This window comes from Chrysemys picta, chromosome 8 (assembly GCF_011386835.1).
Source record: "Chrysemys picta bellii isolate R12L10 chromosome 8, ASM1138683v2, whole genome shotgun sequence".
Taxonomy (NCBI): Eukaryota; Metazoa; Chordata; order Testudines; family Emydidae; genus Chrysemys; species Chrysemys picta.
Window position 1 is genome coordinate 21,965,743 of NC_088798.1, and position 19,077 is coordinate 21,984,819.

Below are 19,077 nucleotides of genomic sequence, written 5' to 3' on the forward strand. Positions count from 1 at the left end.
TCTCCTTGCACTCAGTGCTGGCACCATAGGGGACCCCAATGGCCAGGTGCCATCACTTCAGGGGAAATCTTGCTCAATCCCCACATGGATACTTGGTGACGGAACAACCTCATAGAAAAGGTAACAGAAAATCCCATGGAAAGATTCACATATATTTTAAAGCCTATAAATAAAAAACAAGACAAGAGATTCAGGCCCCTCCTAAGGACCACTGTTTGGGAATTATCTGGGGGGGGAGGGGCATAACCCATACTATGAGAATGACTTGTAATATTCACTTATAGAATCACAGGGATTTATTGAAACCCTGCAAGTACCACTCCAGCACACACAGGCAATATTGAACTATCTGCAAAGCTCCTTTTCCCCATACCCCTGATCAAACAGATCATAATAATATATAAGACAACTTAACACCTCCATCTTTTGGTGGAGGTGCTGTCTGCAGGTAGAGGAAAGCTGGATATGCTGGTTTTAAACTGCTCAGGTATTCCTAAACATCAGAGAAAGTCACAGCATTACCCAATTAGAGTACCTTTCCAGCTGTTTTAAATCCTTAATTGGAGTACAGAAAGATGCATCTCTGTATACCACAGTACACATGGAAATTCATTCTAGATTCTTCTTTTGCCTGAAATATTTTTACAAGAATTTACAACACTGCTTTTGACATGGATCCAAAAATAAAGCAGATGTTTGGTAAAGCTAATTAACCTCTACAACTTTAAAATTTCAGATTTACACTGATGAAAGGGTAACCTTTCTAGTCTCACAGCACTCCTTATAGTGGCATACTTTCTCCATATTTTAGTATTGGTTTTATAATTTAGAATAAATTATATGACTAACCTGATCTAAGGTCTCAGTCAAAAATCAACTGGAGCTCTTAATTGTTTGGCTAATTTAATCTCAACTAGATAACCTCACAAATGTTAACAATTGTATTTACTCTCATTAAATTTCATAAAATTGTTTAAGATTAACATCACATTTCTGTTTGACATTTTGAACTTGCTAAAGTTACAAGTAAACCTCAGGGCCTCATCCTGCAAAGATTTATACACCTGTAACTTAAGCACTGCAATAATTTAAAAAAAATAATCAAATTGATAGTGTCTCTTTGAGAAATAAATAGGGACCTGATAGTTAAGGCATATCTATATCAAAATTAGAAATGGACCCAAACAGAAAATATCATAACTGGATCTGAAAATGAACTCCCATACATTTCAGGACTAGAACCATTTCAGTCCATCTGTGCTAAAAGACTAAAATGTGGGGTATTCCATTGCTCTATCTGCTTTCATTTAACTTCTAGTTATTCAGTTTTTAGTATTTTTTCTTTGAAATCTGTTTTCAGACATGGGATCCAGGTGGAGGAGGTGTAATGTGTATACTGAGCGAGTTTGTTTATTTATCTGTCTGGAGTATCATGGCTTTTTGTGTTGCTAGCATTGCCTGCTTTCCTGTTATTTCCAGTATTTTTAGGTGCCATGGGATACAGTGGGCATCATTACAAATAGATGTTTACCATATCCCAATGTGTACCTTTTTGCTCAATGAATGAAATGGGGAATAATGTGCATACTCTAGTAAATGTAAGTTCAGCATGGGGGTAATGGTTCTGTTTTGGTACTACTCACTGTACATTCTATGTCAGTGAACCCAGTTAAATTATTTTAGAATTATGACCACCCCGTTTGTCATAGATGTTTATTCTCTCTCTCTCTCTCTCTCTCTCTCTCTCTCTCTCTGTTTTTCCTTTCAAGATGTGCATTTGATTTTGTTCTATTCAGTTTGGCATATTTTGTGTGAATAACCATTTAAGTCTCAAAAATATCAAATATCCATCTTCTCTCATCTACCTCCTAAGAGAAGATAATTCAGCTGCAGGTGATCCCAAGGGAAGAAAATATACAGGGAGAAACCAATCCAAAACAAAAGATGATTTCTCCCTGCAGTAGGCTCCCAGATCATGAAATGTGATACAGAGATGCATCATCATCTAAATTAAAGTGGTAGAATCGGGCCTTGTGCTTTGGAGGTGGAATTTAAATTAACTGATTTACATGCTTCCTCTTTTCCAGTTAATCCAATCACCTCTGCAACTGCTGATAAATTTTGCTTTAGCCCTGTGTGAGGTACATCAAGTAACTTACAGCAGAACTCTGAGACAGTAGAATCATTGGCAACAGACTGTATCCTCTTTGTGAGTTTTATAGTGTCTTGGGGAATTTCTCTTTTTCCAAGGGCATTCATTATTAATGGGAATTATCCATGTGCATCGAGGATAGAACAGATTTCCTGAATTAGAAGATCTTACAAAGAAGCATACACTGTGTTTTCTTAAGTAAGAGGAAACTTCCCATAAGAACAATGAAACATTCAAGATTGATTCTCTTGCAAATACAATGGACAGCCTTTGTTCCTTGAAAATTAGGGAGGCACTACATTGTTAAATAAGACCTATCTCCAGTATCTTTTTTTGTTTTTAAGATTATGAAATGAGCTGAACTGAGGGCTCTACGGAGTGCTCTATTCACCGAACATTTGCAGCAAATCATTACATACTTCCCAGAATAACTCTATGGGGGCATCTGATCAGGAGGGACCATCTCTACTTCAGTTTCCATGCCCAATCAATCCTTTCATAAGGCCCCTAGGTTTAGGGGATGATTGTTGTAAATCAAGTTCAACTGAATACATTTCACTTTTTTCTTCTGGTTCCCATATTGAGATGTTTCTGTCCCTTCTGCTTATAGATTTTTATTCATGGACTGGTCACTGGAGGTAAAATATTTTTGCTTATGTAGAATATATCTCATGTTACAAAATAATCTAGCGTACACAGAGATCATGCAAATTTTCCTAAAGCAGAGTCAGTTACAAAAGTTATAAATGACATTATATTTGATTATCCCAGCAAATAACGCCATCTCTCAAGGATGTATTAATTTCAAGGCAGGTATACAGGCTTACCTTACACTGTGATCCTTTCAGATCAGACTGTATGAACAGAAACAGAACAGTGCCACACAAACAGATACTTAAATATTATGTGTTATGTAATTCCATAAGACAAAGAAAATTATCTGTGCAATAGGTTTCTCCACACTTAAAAATGGAACCATGGCAAGAAGCATAGAGCTCATTTTACTGAAAGTATTCTATCAAAGAATTCCAAAGTTTACTACCCATGTACTGTCCATAAACGTCAACTACACTTCCACTCGTGTTTGACTTAGTTCTAATTATGCAGCTGATTCTGCTTAAAAAATATTTGAGAAGAGAAAGACAAAGGAAGATGAATATTGTATGGAGATGTATTCAAAACTTTAAAAGATGGATAGCTGTATAAAAATGTATAAGTTTAAGAATAAATACTTTACTGCTTTGTCCATTTCTTCTTGGTGAAGGGAATTTCAGGACCATTTTCTTTGCATTTACCTTCCCATTTAGCAGTTTTATTGCTTTGCTTTTTTGCTTGGTTTTACTTTACCCCATTTCTCTATATCTCACATCTTCCTTCTCAATGGACCAAATCACCAATGACAAAGGTGGATACAGCATCAGTGAAGTTGTGTCCATTGATGCCAGCAGGGAAGTTATCCCATCTTTTCTAGTTTATATATTTAGAATGTTATATTGGTGCACATTACCAACTACCAGACTGAATTACATTTATTTAAAAAATACATGAAGCAGAACAGCAATCAAGATCCATCATGCAGATCTGAATTTTGCCCTCAGTTTTCAAAGGTCCGATATATAAAATACTGGTTCTGTGCAATATTCTTTCTCCTTAGCACTGAATAGAGACTTTCCTCTTCCTCTTAAGTTCTTTGACCCAGGAATAAAGTGTAGTCAATGTCACCGTTTGGCATTAAGGTAGTGAAGACATTAGAATCATGCTGGGTTTCATCTAATTCCCATTGAAAAGAACAAGAATCTTTCCACTGATGGGAGTTGGATCATCCCTCCAGAAGCTCCTATACAGCCGCTCACCTCCCAGACTCTCTCTCATTCCCCAGTAAATGCTGGAATGATCCCACCCTAGACTCCAAGAACTTTACATTTCCTGCTCACCTCTCAGCTGCTGGTTTTGCTTTCATCCATGGGATTAGTCCCTCCTTGCCCCAACCCTAGACACCTTCTTGTTGGTTCTTGATGTGTGGGAAGTATCAGGAATTAGTAGCAGGGGACACAAGTCACATCAGTAGCGCAGCTAGCATAAAAGGGAAGCTTCCAGAGAGGACAGGAAGAATGATGGGCTGCAATTTTCCCCACAAAAGTCATCTCCCCAAAATAAGAACCTCACTTTTCTCTTGGCTCAGCACTCCCTAGCAGCTTCCCAAATCCTTGAAAATGTTCCCAGGTGATAGTTAGCATTAGCTAGTTTCCAGTGTGCCTGCTCACCAATGAAGAGTGGGAGGGTTGGGGCATGTATTGCCATTGATATACTAATGGAACTCACATAAGTATCAGTAAAAAGCAACAAGGGGTCCTGTGGCACCTTTGAGACTAACAGAAGTATTGGGAGCATAAGCTTTCGTGAGTAAGAACCTCACTTCAGATGCAACATCTGAAGAAGTGAGGTTCTTACCCACGAAAGCTTATGCCCCCAATACTTCTGTTAGTCTCAAAGGTGCCACAGGACCCTCTGTTGCTTTTTACAGATTCAGACTAACACGGCTACCCCTCTGATTAGTATCAGTGATCAGGGTTGTGGTAGAGACCCTGCAGATAATTAGCCACCCTGTAGCAGGGATACCTATTTGCAAGTGCTGTTTTCCTCTGATGCTTTCCAAGCTCAAGAGTTATTAAAAGCAGCTAAGGAAAATCATTGTCCCTCCTCCCTATGCCCCATAGGGGGTCAAGAACTATAGGTGCAGCAAGCTGGACAGTGCAGCCTACACGTTTTTCACTTCTACTTCATGGACAGGAGTTTAGAAAGAGACTGTGCCTAGCCAAGAACAATCCCCCCCACCCCCCTGGTTTCCATCCAAGGCAGGGTAGTAGCACACTTCTCCTTACTTAGGGATGTGCTTATCAGGCACAATTTAGCCCAAAGGTAGCAGTGGGAAGGAATATTTTTCAGGTGTATTCTTGCCTAACAAACTGTGACATTTCTTGCACTTGGACTGTATGACCCATTTACTGATATGATAAGCATTTATTTTACAGTAGACTAGATCAAATAAAATCTGGCACAAGTGGGCAGAATGCCAGTGTGGGTGGCTCCAAATAGATCTTACTTACACAGCAACATTTTGCAGAATTTTCTAATCATTCTTAATTTCTAATTTAGGGTTTTTTCCTGCAATATGCAAAGTTTGCTCATTAGCTCATTTTCAACTTGTGTGGTAAAACAACAAATTAGCAATGTAAGCACTCGTAAGAGGATTTGGATGAATACGAAACACATGAAGTTTGCTATTTTTATCGCATCCTTTAGTTTTTGTGTGTGAAGTTCCTTGTAAATGATGCATAACTGATTAACGAATCAAGCATAAAAATACATTCCTGTATACCTCTGAGTCAGAAGAAAAGGGATATATTTTTCCTTGATGCTTGCAAGAAATGCCCAGTAGAATTAATATAATTGTATATACACATCCAGGAGATAACATACCTGCACAGAGCTCATTGCATGGTCAGGGGCTTAGTTTTGTTTATGACTGTGTTTCATCCTATTTAGAGTGAGGTTCTACTCTGAAATTTACTTACTAAAACAATACAGATCTTTCCCTATGTGTGTTCAGAGTTATACTGACCAAGCAATGGGTCAGAGTTCACTGACAAAGTGAGATTTTACTACTTTTTACTCTTTTTAACCCTGCAGAGTCAACCCAGCTATGAGTATGAGAGCTGGATTCAATTCTGTCTCATGTATCGTCATCAAAATGGATAATCAAGTTCCAATAGAGAAGGTTAGTTCTATCACTAATTACACCTGTGCAACCTCACTGAAGACAATGGGGTCGCACAGGTGTAACTGACAGAATTTGGTATGCAGAATCTTTATTACATATGATGCTGTACAAATCAGAAATAGTTCAGCCTGACTTTGCCATTTAGGGATTGTAGGTCTGCCAGTTGGAAAAAAAATAGTATAACTTTTAAACTGAGCAAAACTGAGCTTGAGTTATTGAAACACAGTGAGAAGAGAATCCCACAATGGCGTTTTTTAGAGAGTACAACAACCCTTTAAAATGCTCCATTGGGGATGAAAATCTAGTTTACAAAACATGGATGCTTTGATAATGTAACTAAAACTGTATTATAGCTTCCAAGAAGACCTGGTAACCTGAACATTCCAGAAAGATATAAAATGACTTGCACATAATTTTGCACTAACACATCGAGCTGGCAAATCCCTTCTGTCCAGGTTGTCCTGGTGATCCAAACCTTTCCAGCAAGTTGAAGAAGTGGATTTTCTCCTCCAAATTCTATGGACTACCGTACATCCCCTACCCAAAGCCCCTTTGCCCAGGTTTCATACAGGGCCCAGGATTTTTCTGTGAGAACTAATACTGCATCATGTGAAGGAGAGTAGTAGTTATACAACATTGTACAAATCTTCAATGCTCAAAAACAATAATATATTTTCCTGACAATCTATGGTTTGATTCGATTTATTAAAGTTAATCCAGCAGTTTAAACTGACTACTGGGGAATCCTTAGAATCTGTTTATGCATTGACATGAATTTGACCCTTGTCCTGTCCTTCCCAAAAGCAAATGGATACAGATTCCTAGAGAAATAGAATGATACATATTAGTATTTTAGCTGGCCTTAAAACAAAGTCATGTATGTAAAATATGTAAGAGAAGACTGTGGACACAAGAATGAAATTATAGTGTGTTAGAGGCCTTGAAGGCTAATTAGCTGAAGCAATATTACCAAAAGAAGACAGCTTTATAGTTTAAGTATCATAGAAAGGAATTTTCATAGCAGTGCCATAACAGATTTTATGAAGAACCCAAACCACAACCCATTTCAAGGCTTCATAGAAATTACTATCTAATTATCCAGCTGAGGATGATACTTAAATTAGGAGTTTAAAATTCCAGCCACTGATCTGAAACTTTTTGGTATTGTAAGAAATTAAAATCCATTTTTATAATTGCCTGGGATTATGACAGAAAAGATTTCTAAGCAAGTCAGGTTAGGTAAAACAGCAAGGTATGGGCGTAAATTCTTTAAAAAAACCCTAAGAACTTTAACAAACTGAACACAGATCAAGGACATACATTCGTCATTAACTAATGGAGCTTCAATTAATAAATACATGGTGTAGTTAGCAGTTCCAAAATGGTACTATATATGGGGCTAAATTAAGGAAATCTGGGACTCTAAGGCACAACTAATAGCATGCTTCCATGGCCCCAACCCCTTGCCCATGCCCCAGCACCCCACAGTGGGCTTACTCCTCTGGGTGGTAGCAGCAGGTTTCAGAGTTACGATGTATGAATCAGATCACACCTCTTGGAATTATTGTTTCAGGCAGTTTGAAGACTGACAGACAGGCAGACATCAGTTACATTCAGCTCACATTTCCAAGTTTTCCTTTGCATACATAAGGGCTAGAAACATTGTGTAAATGAAAGCTGAGATTCTGACTTTATCCCGTGACACAGGAGACGAGGACTAAACATGGGCTCTAAAATCCCTATTCCTTACACCAGCCCAGACTACATATAGCTCTAATGTAGTACAGCAGTTCTAAAAGTTTACTTATTTTAACATATTCTCCTTACTTGAAAAACACCTGTATACCTGCTACTGACAGAGTACGGTACCGGAAGGAAAGAGGTCTAGCCTCTCTTCCTGTCTTTGCCACAGACTTGCTCTGTGTCCTTGGACAAGTCACTTTAAGAAAAATTGGGGTATAAGTCCACTAATTTTGTGCTTCAGTTTCTGAGTGCCCAACTTGAGACACCTAGAGACTGATTTTCAGAGGTGCTGAACACCCCAAACTGCAACTTAAGTCACTGGGAGCTGAAGATTTTAGCACATGTGAAAATCAAGCACAGTGTTTCTCAAACGAGTACCCTAACATTGTAGTATCCACAATTATTGGACATTTTTTATAAGTTTGGTTTAATTCTCTCCATGCCTCAAGTACCCCTATCTGTAAAATGGAGATAATACTTCTCCATACCTAACAGGAATTCTAGTACTAAATTTGTTCATGATTATAGACTGTAAGGTCTTTGGGGCAGTGTGTGTCTTTTTTGGTCTGTTTGTACAGCACCTAGCACCATGGGGTCCTTGGTCCATGACTAAGACCCCTAAGTGCTACAATAATAGAAATAAATAATAATAATAAAGTGCTTTGAGATCTTTGAGAAAGAGAGCTATAATAGGGCAAAGTATTATTATTATGTACTTAATGATGATGGACACATTGATGCAAAGTCTACTGTTGATGTAACAATGCTCAGTGCTTAAAATACATATAATGAAACATTCCCTGTACCAAGGAGCATCTAAGTTTGATACCAGCTGTAAAACAGATACAGTTTAGACAGCTACAAGCAAACTCAAAAAGATGTCAATACTGTATCCAGGAGACACAATCATCTGAAGGTGTCAGCACAGAAGTATGATTAAAATTGGGATCTGAAGGAAAAGATGACATTTTTATCTGTTTCACTACTAAAATTTAAATTTAAAACTCTAAGAATTCACACAGCTGAGATGTTACAATTAGAGTGCCAGATACTGCTCAGCATGTTATTTACAAAATAGTCTAGTTCTGTACAGTCTAGCATCCTAACCCAAACAATTAATATTTACCCTGGTGTGAGATATAGTATATGCTGACACAATACTATAGTCCAGTTGCTTCTCATTTTGCACAGCAAAACATCCCCGGAACAGCAGACACTCTGCTTCCAAGTATTGAAAGTAATACCTTCCATAAGGTGAAGTAGCAAAAAATGTCTGATACCACTAAGGTCATATTTGAATGTCCTTGTAAAGGACCAACAACTATTTTCACAGCAATCTGATACAGAGCTGCAGGAGAGAGAAAAAAGGATTTATTAAAAAGGGACAAACAGCTATCATACTTTATCACAAGTGAAATGTTTTAACCTTTAGGACACCAAAGAGTGCACACGCTTAACACTCTCTACAGAAAGAATATACCAGAGAGAGCTCATTCAATCTCAGCCCTTTTTCTTCTCTATGGCTCAACCAGTCAGAGCTTTGGATTTTGTCAAATAAGACCTATTTGATCTGTCTAGGCTCCACACAGAGCATCAGAAGAAAGCCCTCTGAGGGGGTGAAGAATCTTTCACTGCCCTGCTCACTTCACTTCAGCTGCTAGCTCCAGCTCCCTGCAAAGAGTTGCTGCCCACTCTATGCTGGTTCCTCCCCACCTACAGACTAAGCTCACGTTTCAAACCCTGTCCTCTTCTGCTGGTTTCCAACCTGAAATAATAATCAGGAAAGGTCAGGTCAGGTTGCAGGTGCAAGCCAGGGTCAGGGGTGGTTCTCCTGGTAAAAGGCCTCAGGGATGGCAGTCCATAAGGCAAAATAGTTCTACCCTAGGGTCCCAATGAAGCCCTGATTTCCAGGATCCAGAAGCCCAGTACTAGTGGCCACCTTCAACACTTAGAAACTAGCCACTTCCCAAGTTGTTAAACAGCAGGGGCCAGCAAATGATCTAAGAATAACACAGCTTATTGCAAAGCCCCTGAAATGTATTACATCACTAGAATTTCTAATCAGCTATTTCCCTTCATCATTGGCATGCTTCACCTTATAATCAAGGATCTCAAAAGTGCCTTACAGATATTAATGAATTAAGACTCAGAATACGCCCTGAGTAGTAGATAAATATTACTGTCCTCATGTTATAGATACCTGTGAGGAAACTGAATCATTGGGATGTCAGGAACTGGCCCAAGTTCACACAGTCAGACAAAGCCAGGAACAGAACCTAAGTCTAGTGACTACCAATACAGTGGTTTAACTGGGAAATAATCCTTTTTCTCCTCATTTCTATTTTGAATCAATATTGTTTAATGCATTCATGGAATCATCTATTTATTTTTGTAATAATTTCAAAATGTAAAAAATATTCTAAGAATATTTAGTTTTTAAAATAATAATTATAATTATTTTCCTTCTAATTATATTCAAGTCATGTTAATTGCCTTTATTGATACATGTAATGTTCTGAATGTTATTATTAGAATTATTTAGCTTTCAAGGTAGCCAGCTAAGTACTCTAAAATGGGGGCCAGGCTCTAATTACTGTAGAAAGGGATTGAGTAACATTCAACAATACATTAATCACATCTGAGGAAAGATGGACTACAGTTAGAGATGGAAAAGATGTCAGCTAGATTGCTCCAACATTATAGTCTACAATACTTTGCCCAGTCTAATTTTAGGAATCACAAGCAAAGGTTATTGAAAGGTTATTCTACAATCTAATACTGCAGATATAATCTCAAAAAGCAGCTTTTTAGTATTTTTCCTTTCATGCTGTACCATATATATTCACATTTGCCTTCTAAGTACTGCTCTTTTCCCCCTGTGAATAACCTCAATCAGTAACTATTCACATTTGAGCAGCTAGCTTCACTGTCACTGATTTGCCCAAGTCAGATATCACTGTCAACTTATCACACTCCAGAGACTGAATGCATCTTAGCATATACAGCATTTGTTAGTGCCATGTTTTGAGATTCACCAGCTATCTTGTTATTCAATTATCTCTCTTTTTGAATACTTAGTAGATATAAATATTTCAAACATTTTCTCAGAACATTCCATTCTACTGTAAAATCACAATTTTGTTATGGCAGAGCTCTAGAAGTCACCATAGTTTGAAGAAACCTTTAATTCTAAAATGTTTCATAGATCAGCATTATCGCTTCTAGAGTAACAAGAACTGAACTACTTTATAGTACTTGTTCCAAAGTATAACACAAATCAAAGTGAATATAAATTACCACCGAGTAGCTGGCAAGACTCTAGAACTTGCTCCTCCCCTGGTGGCCTAAACTTGGTGATTTTCTGGGCACTCTGCAAAATACTTCTGTTTGATGGGGTTGCTGGAGAAGGCTGAGAGTGTGCTTTCTAGGTGATGGATGGGGATAGGTGACTGTCCTGTTGAACAGATTTTAATGCTGCTCAGACTGAAATGAATTATATTTACAGTATAATTAATTATATTAGGGCACCTGGATAGGCCTCTATTATTTTATATCTAAATAAATAAACTCTAAACCAGACAAATATAATTTGATACTCAGCCAAATTCTCTTCTTTATTACAAGGCCTTAAAAGGGGATGCACAGATGTAACTCAGAACAGAATTTGTCACATACTCTATATCCTTTAATTATATACTTCACATATATAATTATCATTCATAATAATGGCAAAAAAAAGATTTCAGACAAGAAATGGGAGACAAGCTTACTTCACTTAGGGCATTCCATTAAAATGTCTACTGGAAACTGATCTGGGTGTTAGGTATTGTTTTTAGTCTGTGTTGCATGATATGTGTCTTTTGGGACAATGAGTCAATGTTATTGCTGAGTACCTCATCCCTTTAGTTCTTTGTCTTCCCATTGTAAATATGCAATGTGCATCTTTTTGCCCTCAGATACACTTCTGCAACTCCACTGATACCTATGGGGCTGCACAGCTGTAATGAGAGAAAGAATTTTACCCAGTGAGTTTTAAAAAAATATTTGTATAAAAAATAAACATGAATAAAAATAGAATTAGAAAACAGAGTTCTTAAAGGCAAATCAGTCCCTTTCATGCAGAACAACATATGGGCTAGTGTATATATATTACACTGCGTATCCATCAGATACTCTTCTTAAATGATAATACTGTCCAGGTACACTTGCATGTTTCCTTGTAAAGTATCTATTCTTACATGCACATTCAGCATGTTGAAGCCAGTGTGACTTCTCATGTAAGGGGAGGAGAATTTGGCCCAGGGTAACAAAGGGAATACCCTAACATGCCTGCAAGTGGTGCAAACTTTAACCTTTAACAGTAAACAAATTGACCCCAGGACTAGATTTTTCTGTGTGGTAAAATGGGTTCTAGTAATACTCCTGTCTGATCACAACTTTTGTGCTGTTACAGGATAGCTAAGATTTCCCTGAAACCTTCACAGTTTTTAGGAGAAACGATGTTAGGAATTGTACTTTCAGTGCAATTCAGACTTCATTTTTTAAACATTAACTAAACTTGACAAAAGGTTTTTATCTGATGATAACATTTCAACTAAGGTATTTAAGGTGTCAGACATTTTTAGTTTTAAATCAGTCTAACAGCAAAATTCTGACCTCAATCTTTCATCTAGAAAAATCTCACAGGAGTCATATGCCTAATAATGTCTTCAGTCACAGGACAAAGATGATACACCCATGTCGCTCTGCTTTAGCTATCAGTTCAGTATACTCCGTATTATGCTAATATCTGTTATAGTATTGGGTACTTTTTTTTTTTACCCATGGTATGCTTTCCTGATTTCAGAATGGTTAATGGTTTTTTTTTATTATTTGCCTGTTTTTCTTTATTTTGTATATCGTAAGCATTTTGCCAAAAGTTACATACACATTTTTTTACTACACATTTTAATTTTTGCTGTTTTTGCTGTTTATTCTGCTTCATTTCATGAATGTGTTAGCCTCTTGACATATACACATCAAGAGGCTATATATATATACGGTTGGCTACGGTTGGCACGGTTGGCTACGGTTGCTACGGTTGGCACAGTATGCTGATGTACAGCATAGCATTGTGATGTGTTTTACTCATTATGGGTCTCCTGCAAAGCCCAGTGAAGTCAACGGAGATCAATATCTTCTGACTAAAATGGGATTTGAATAGGCTTTAATATAGTATATATTTTCACAGTGCTACTTACAGTGCTAAGTAGAAAAAATTAAGAAAGAAAAAACAAAACCTCAGAAAACAGGTGAAAAAGACCAAGAGGTGAATATAGCTGACCTGCTTGGTAATAGTGACCATAATGTAATTAAATGTAACATCCTTGTAGGGGGATAAATATAAAAAAACCCCCACAACAATAGCATTTAACTTCAATAACGGGAGGTAATGAGGAAGTTAGTTAAATGAAAATTAAAAGGAATAGCCACAAGAGTGAAATGCTGCAAGTTGCATGGAAACTCTTTAAAAACACAACAGAGGTTCAAATTAAATATATACCCCAAATGAAAAAAACAATAAGAGGACCAAAGAATGTCACCAGAGCTAAACAAACACAATAAAAGAGGCAGCTAGAGACAAAAAAAAAATCCTTTAAAAAATGGAAGCCAAATCCTACTGAGGAAAACAGAAAGAAGCATAAACTCAGGCAAGACAAGTGTAAAAGTATAATTAGGCAGGCCAAAAAAAGAGTTTGAAGAACAACTAGCAAAAAAAATACTGTTGGTTTTTGTGTCAAGTACATCAGAAACAGGAAGCCTGCCAAACTATCAGCTCCTTTAGCACCTGGACAAACAAAGTGCTAAAGGAGCACTGGAGGAAGACAAAGTCATTGGAAAGAAACAAATGAATTTTTGCATTGGTCTTCACTAAAGGGGATGTGAGGGAGATTCCCACACCTGAGCTATTCTTTTTTGGTGACAAATCTGAGGAACTGTCCCAGATTGAGGTGTCAATAGAGGAAGTTTTGAAACAAATTGATACAAAAACAGTAATAAGTCACCAGGACCAGATGGTATTCACCCATTCTGAACGAACCCAAATATGAAATTGCAGACCTACTAACTGTGGTATGTAACCTATCACTTAAAACAGCTTCTGTACCAGATGACTAGTGGACAGGTAATGTAACAACAATTTTTAAAAGAGGCTCCACAGGTGATCCTGGCAATTACAGACTGATAAACCTAACTTCAGTACCAGGCAAACTGGTTGAAACTATAATAAAGGACAGAATGATCAGACACATAAATGAACATACTATTTTTGGGAAGAGTCAACATGGCTTTTATAAAGCGAAATCATGCTTCAACAACCTATCAGAATTCTTTGAGGGTGTCAACAAAGCATGTGAACAGGGGTGATTCAGTGGATATAGTATACTTGAATTTTTAGAAAGCCTTTGACATGGTCTCTCACCAAAGGCTTTTAAGCAAAGTAAGCAGTCGTGGGATAAGAGGGAAAGTCTCTCATGGATCAGTAACTGATTAAAAGATAGGAAACAAAGGGTAGGAATAAATAGTGAGTTTTCACAGTGGAGGGAGGTAAATAATTGTTTCCCCCAAGGATATGTACTGGGACCAGCATTGTTCAACATATTCATAAATGATTTTGAAAAAAGGATAAACAGTGAGGTGTCAAAGCTTGCAGACAATACAAAATTACTCAAGATACTTAAGACTAAGTCTGACTGAGAAGTGTTACAAAGGGATTTCACTAAACTGGGTGACTAGGCAACAAAATGGCAGATGAAATTCAGTGTTGATAAATGCAAAGTAATGCACATTGGAAAATATAATCCAAACTATACATACAAAATGACAGGGTCTATATTAGTTGTTACAACTCAAGGAAAGGATCTTGGAGTCATTGTGGATAGTTCTCTGAAAACATCTGCTCAATCTACAGTCAAAAAAGCTAACAGAATGTTAGACACCATTAGGAAAGGGATAGATAAGACAGAAAATATCAATGCCACTATATAAACCATGGTACACTCACACTTTGAATGCTGTGTGCAGTTCTGGTTGCCCCATTTAAAAAAAAGATATATTAGAATTGGAAAAAGTACAGAGAGGGGTACCAAAATTATTGGACATATGGAATAGCCTCCATAACAGGAGAGATTAAAAAGACAGACTGTTCATCTTAGAAAAAAGACAACTAAGGGAGGATAAGATAGAGGTCTATAAAATCATGAATGGTGTGGAGAAAGTGAATAAGGAAGTGTTATTTTCCCTGTCATACAACAGAAGAACCAAAGGTCACCCAATGAAATTAATAGGCAGCAGATTTAAGACAAATATAAAAAAGTTATTCTTCACACAATGCACAGTCAACCTGTGGAACATGTTGCCAGGACATGTTGTGAAATCCAAAAGTATAACTGGGTTCCAAAAAGAATTAGATGGGGAGGATAGATCCATTAATGGCTATTAACCAAGATCATCAGGGATGCAATCCCATACTCTGAGTGTCCCTCAACTTCTGACTGACAGAAGCTAGGGCTGCATGATGTGATGGATCACTCAATAATTGCCCTGTTCTGTTCTTTCCCTCTGAAGCATCTGGCGCCAGACAGTTGGAAGACAGTATAGGGCTAGATAGACCATTGGTCTGACCAGCATGGCCATTCTTATATTATGTTCTTAACATTTCTGGAGGTTTGTCTCTACATTTCCCTCTTGGGTTGTGCAAAAACAAAAGATATTGTTCTCTAAAAATGTTCAGGGTTCACTCTATAGCAAATTCAGGAAAATTCATGATTCTTTATACTCCATTAGCAAGATTTGGCATTATATATTTGGAATGAAAATCCTGTTGCAGAATGGAAGCAGAATAGTACAAATTCACTCTGGACCAAAAGGGCCAGTTCCACCGCTCTTTCTTAACGACTACTCTTTTAGCAAGGTGTACTCAGCCTAAATAAGAGTAGCAGAACCCAGCCCCATGAGAAATCTACCACTATTCAACAAAGCCTGTTGACTTTTCCCTGAACAATATTATGTAATTTAAAATGAGAGAAAACTTTTTTTTTCTACTAGGTTGGCAGTTTCAAAATACAACAGCAGAAATAATTGGAGAGCCAGTGGAGATATCAAAAGAATATGGAGTAATCACAGAAATAGGTAGCGGTCATCTCACTATAATATTATACTGGGCACGTATGCCACTAAAAATATTGATATTAATCTTGGCATAGTCAGGGTTTTAGAAATAATGAACCAGATACTGCCTTCAGTACAGTAGTTCAGCTCCATTGCCTTCATTTAGGTCAGTGGGTCTCAAAGCTGGTCCGCCGCTTGTTCAGGGAAAGCCCCTGGCGGAGTGGGCCCGTTTGTTTACCTGCCGCGTCCGCAGGTTTGGCCGATCCTGGCTCCCCCTGCCCGCGGTTCGCCGCTCCAGGCCAATGGGGGCTGCGGGGACCGGCTTTGAGAACCACTGATTTAGGTCAGTGGGGTTGCACAAATGTAACTGCGGGTAGAATTTGGCCCAAATTCAAAAATAAATAATCGATTGCTTATAGTAATCATGTACAGGTAGATCCGTATGTATTTTCAAATACAAAAGGAATTACAGTAAGCCCTATGGACGTTTTGTGTGTGATTATATTCAGAAGGCATATGTTCACTGCAGCTGAGAGCGAGCCTCCCAGTCTGGGTAGACAGACCTGTGCTAGCAGGGCTTGAGCCAGCACACTAAAAATAGCAGGTGGACACTGAGGCATGGATGGCAGCTCGGGCTAACTGTCCAAACTCTCCTGATCTCCCGGGGGCCAAGCCCGAGTCACTAGTTCAAGCCGCCACCCATGCCTCAATGTCCACGCTGCTATTTTTAGTGCGCTGGCTCAAGCCCTGCTAGCACAAGTCTGTCTATCCAGACTAGGAGGCTCGCTCCCAGCCGCAATGTAGACATACCCAGAGTATCCTTTAAAATGAAACTCTTGCTCGTTGTTTAATTACACTAATAAAGTTATGCAGGATTGGAAGTGTAAATCAAACACTGTTAAACTTTATTTTCTTATTACTGAACATCTGTATGAGTTGACACAGCAGGTTGAAACAATAGCCTTTCACTTCCAGAAGCTTCAGAACAAGCCTTATCATGGGCCTGCATTGGCTCCCAGTTTGGAGTTCTGCCATTGACTTCAGCAGGCCCAGTAAATCTCAGGTACAATCCTAAAAGAAGAATAGACTTGGTGTTTCAGTCTTTTTTTCACAATACATGATACAATCAGTTGGGGGGAAATTCCTGTACGTATGGAGCACTCCAATAGCTATGTCAACGTCACAGCAGAATGTGGCCCATGATTTAGCAGCGGTTGTCACTCTCCTCACTGTTATTTACTAGAATAATTTTAGTGTTGAAAAACAGGTCTGGCGCACTGCAGAGCTCTGTAAAATCTTCTACAGAGCAATCCACATTGGAGTACTCCTAGTCAACAGGGTACCAAGTAATAAATTCTATCCACTTTTTAAGTCAAATCATTTTGACTGCAAGTGCATTTACAAAAAATCTATTTAATGTTCTCCATATATAACTTTCAGAATTTAAAGAGGGGTTGAATGGCAATTATTGAATTCATTTTAAAAAAGGAATTCTGCACTTATAAGGATTTAAATAAAAACAATTAGTTTGTCCTGACATTTACTAAAGTATTCAAATTTAGATTATTTTCATGCAAAACAACACACTGGTTTTCAGATCATGATGATGAACACTTGCTGTAGTCTCACTCAAGATAATAAAATGTTACTATGCTATTAGATATACCCAATTTTTAAATATAAAACTAGAATTTGAATTGTATTCAGCCAAAAATGTGCCACTATCTAGGATATTTCAGAACATTTTTTCAGTGCTTTAAGTAGCTTGAGTTTCATATGGGTCCACTGACCAACTGGTTCCTAAGGTCTGCAGGAAGGGGTTCCTAAGGAAGGGGGAACTTACTCCATCCAACCTTGGGAAGTCTGCAAGAGGAAGGGGAAAAGTGACATTGTGACTAGTAAAAAGCCTCAGGCCACTTAGGAGCCCCTTAGGCTTGAAGGAGAGGATGCTAAGAAGACTCCTAAGAATTACTGGGAACTGTTCACTTCTGACAGACCACAGCATTCTCATAGAAAGGGAGGTTAGGTGAAAATACCTCCAATCTCCTTTTCCACAAGCCCTCTAGAGTTGCTCAACCCCTCTTTTCCCACATATGCTTATTATTAATAGTCATTTTATAGACTTTTTCCAATCAATAGGTCTCAAAGTGCTTCAAAACAGAGGTATGCAAGATAACAGAGGGCTTAGGAGAAATATGTGAGTAGCAGAACAGGGAGTCATTCCTGTCTCCTCTCCTGCCATAGACTCATAGACTCATAGACTTTAAGGTCAGAAGGGACCATTATGATCATCTGGTCTGACCCCCTGCATGCTGCAGGCCATAAAACCGTCCCTACCCCTTCCCTGGACTCTGCTGCTGAAGTCCCCAATCCTGTTACTAGTGACTTCAATCGGCAGAGACCCTCCTGCTAGAGATCCCTGCCCCATGCTGCGGAGGAAGGCGAAAAACCTCCAGAGGCTCAGCCAATCTGCCCTGGAGGAAAATTCCTTCCCGACCCCAAATATGGCGATCAGTAAGACCCCGAGCATATAGGCAAGAGTCTCCATCCTGATCCCTGTTAGCCAATATGCTATTTACCTACCATTGCTTGGTTTTCTTGACTACTATGTTTTACCATTAAACCATTCCCTCCATAAACTTATCTAACTTAATCTTAAAACCAGACAGGTCCCTCGCCCCCACCGTTTCCCTCGGAAGGCCATTCCAATATTTCACCCCTCTGACGGTCAGAAACCTTCGTCTAATTTCAAGCCTGAACTTCCCCACGGCCAGTTTATATCCATTCGTTCTTGTATCCACGTTAGTACTAAGCTGGAATAATTCTTCTCCCTCCCTTGTATTAATCCCTCTAATATATTTAAAGATAGCAATCATATCCCCTCTCAGCCTTCGCTTTGTCAGACTAAACAACCCAAGCTCCTCTAGTCTCCTTTCATACGACAGGTTTTCCATTCCTCTGATCATCCTAGTGGCCCTTCTCTGCACCCGTTCCAGTTTGAGTTCGTCTTTTTTAAACATGGGAGACCAGAACTGCACACAGTACTCCAAATGAGGTCTCACCAGCGCCTTGTACAACGGAAGCAGGACCTCCTTATCCCTACTAGATATACCTCGCCTAATGCATCCCAAGACAGCATTGGCTTTTTTCACCGCCACGTCACATTGTCGACTCATAGTCATCCTGCGGTCTACAAGGACCCCTAGGTCCTTCTCCTCTTCCGTTACTTCTAACCAATGCGTCCCCATCTTGT

At 38.5% G+C, this 19,077-nt stretch overlaps 1 protein-coding gene across 3 annotated transcripts in view; it reads right to left on the reverse strand.

Annotated features, from left to right (window-relative positions):
* NEGR1 (neuronal growth regulator 1) overlaps nucleotides 1–19,077 on the reverse strand; it is a 652,228-nt gene that overhangs the window by 338,728 nt on the left and 294,423 nt on the right. The window lies entirely within an intron of this gene.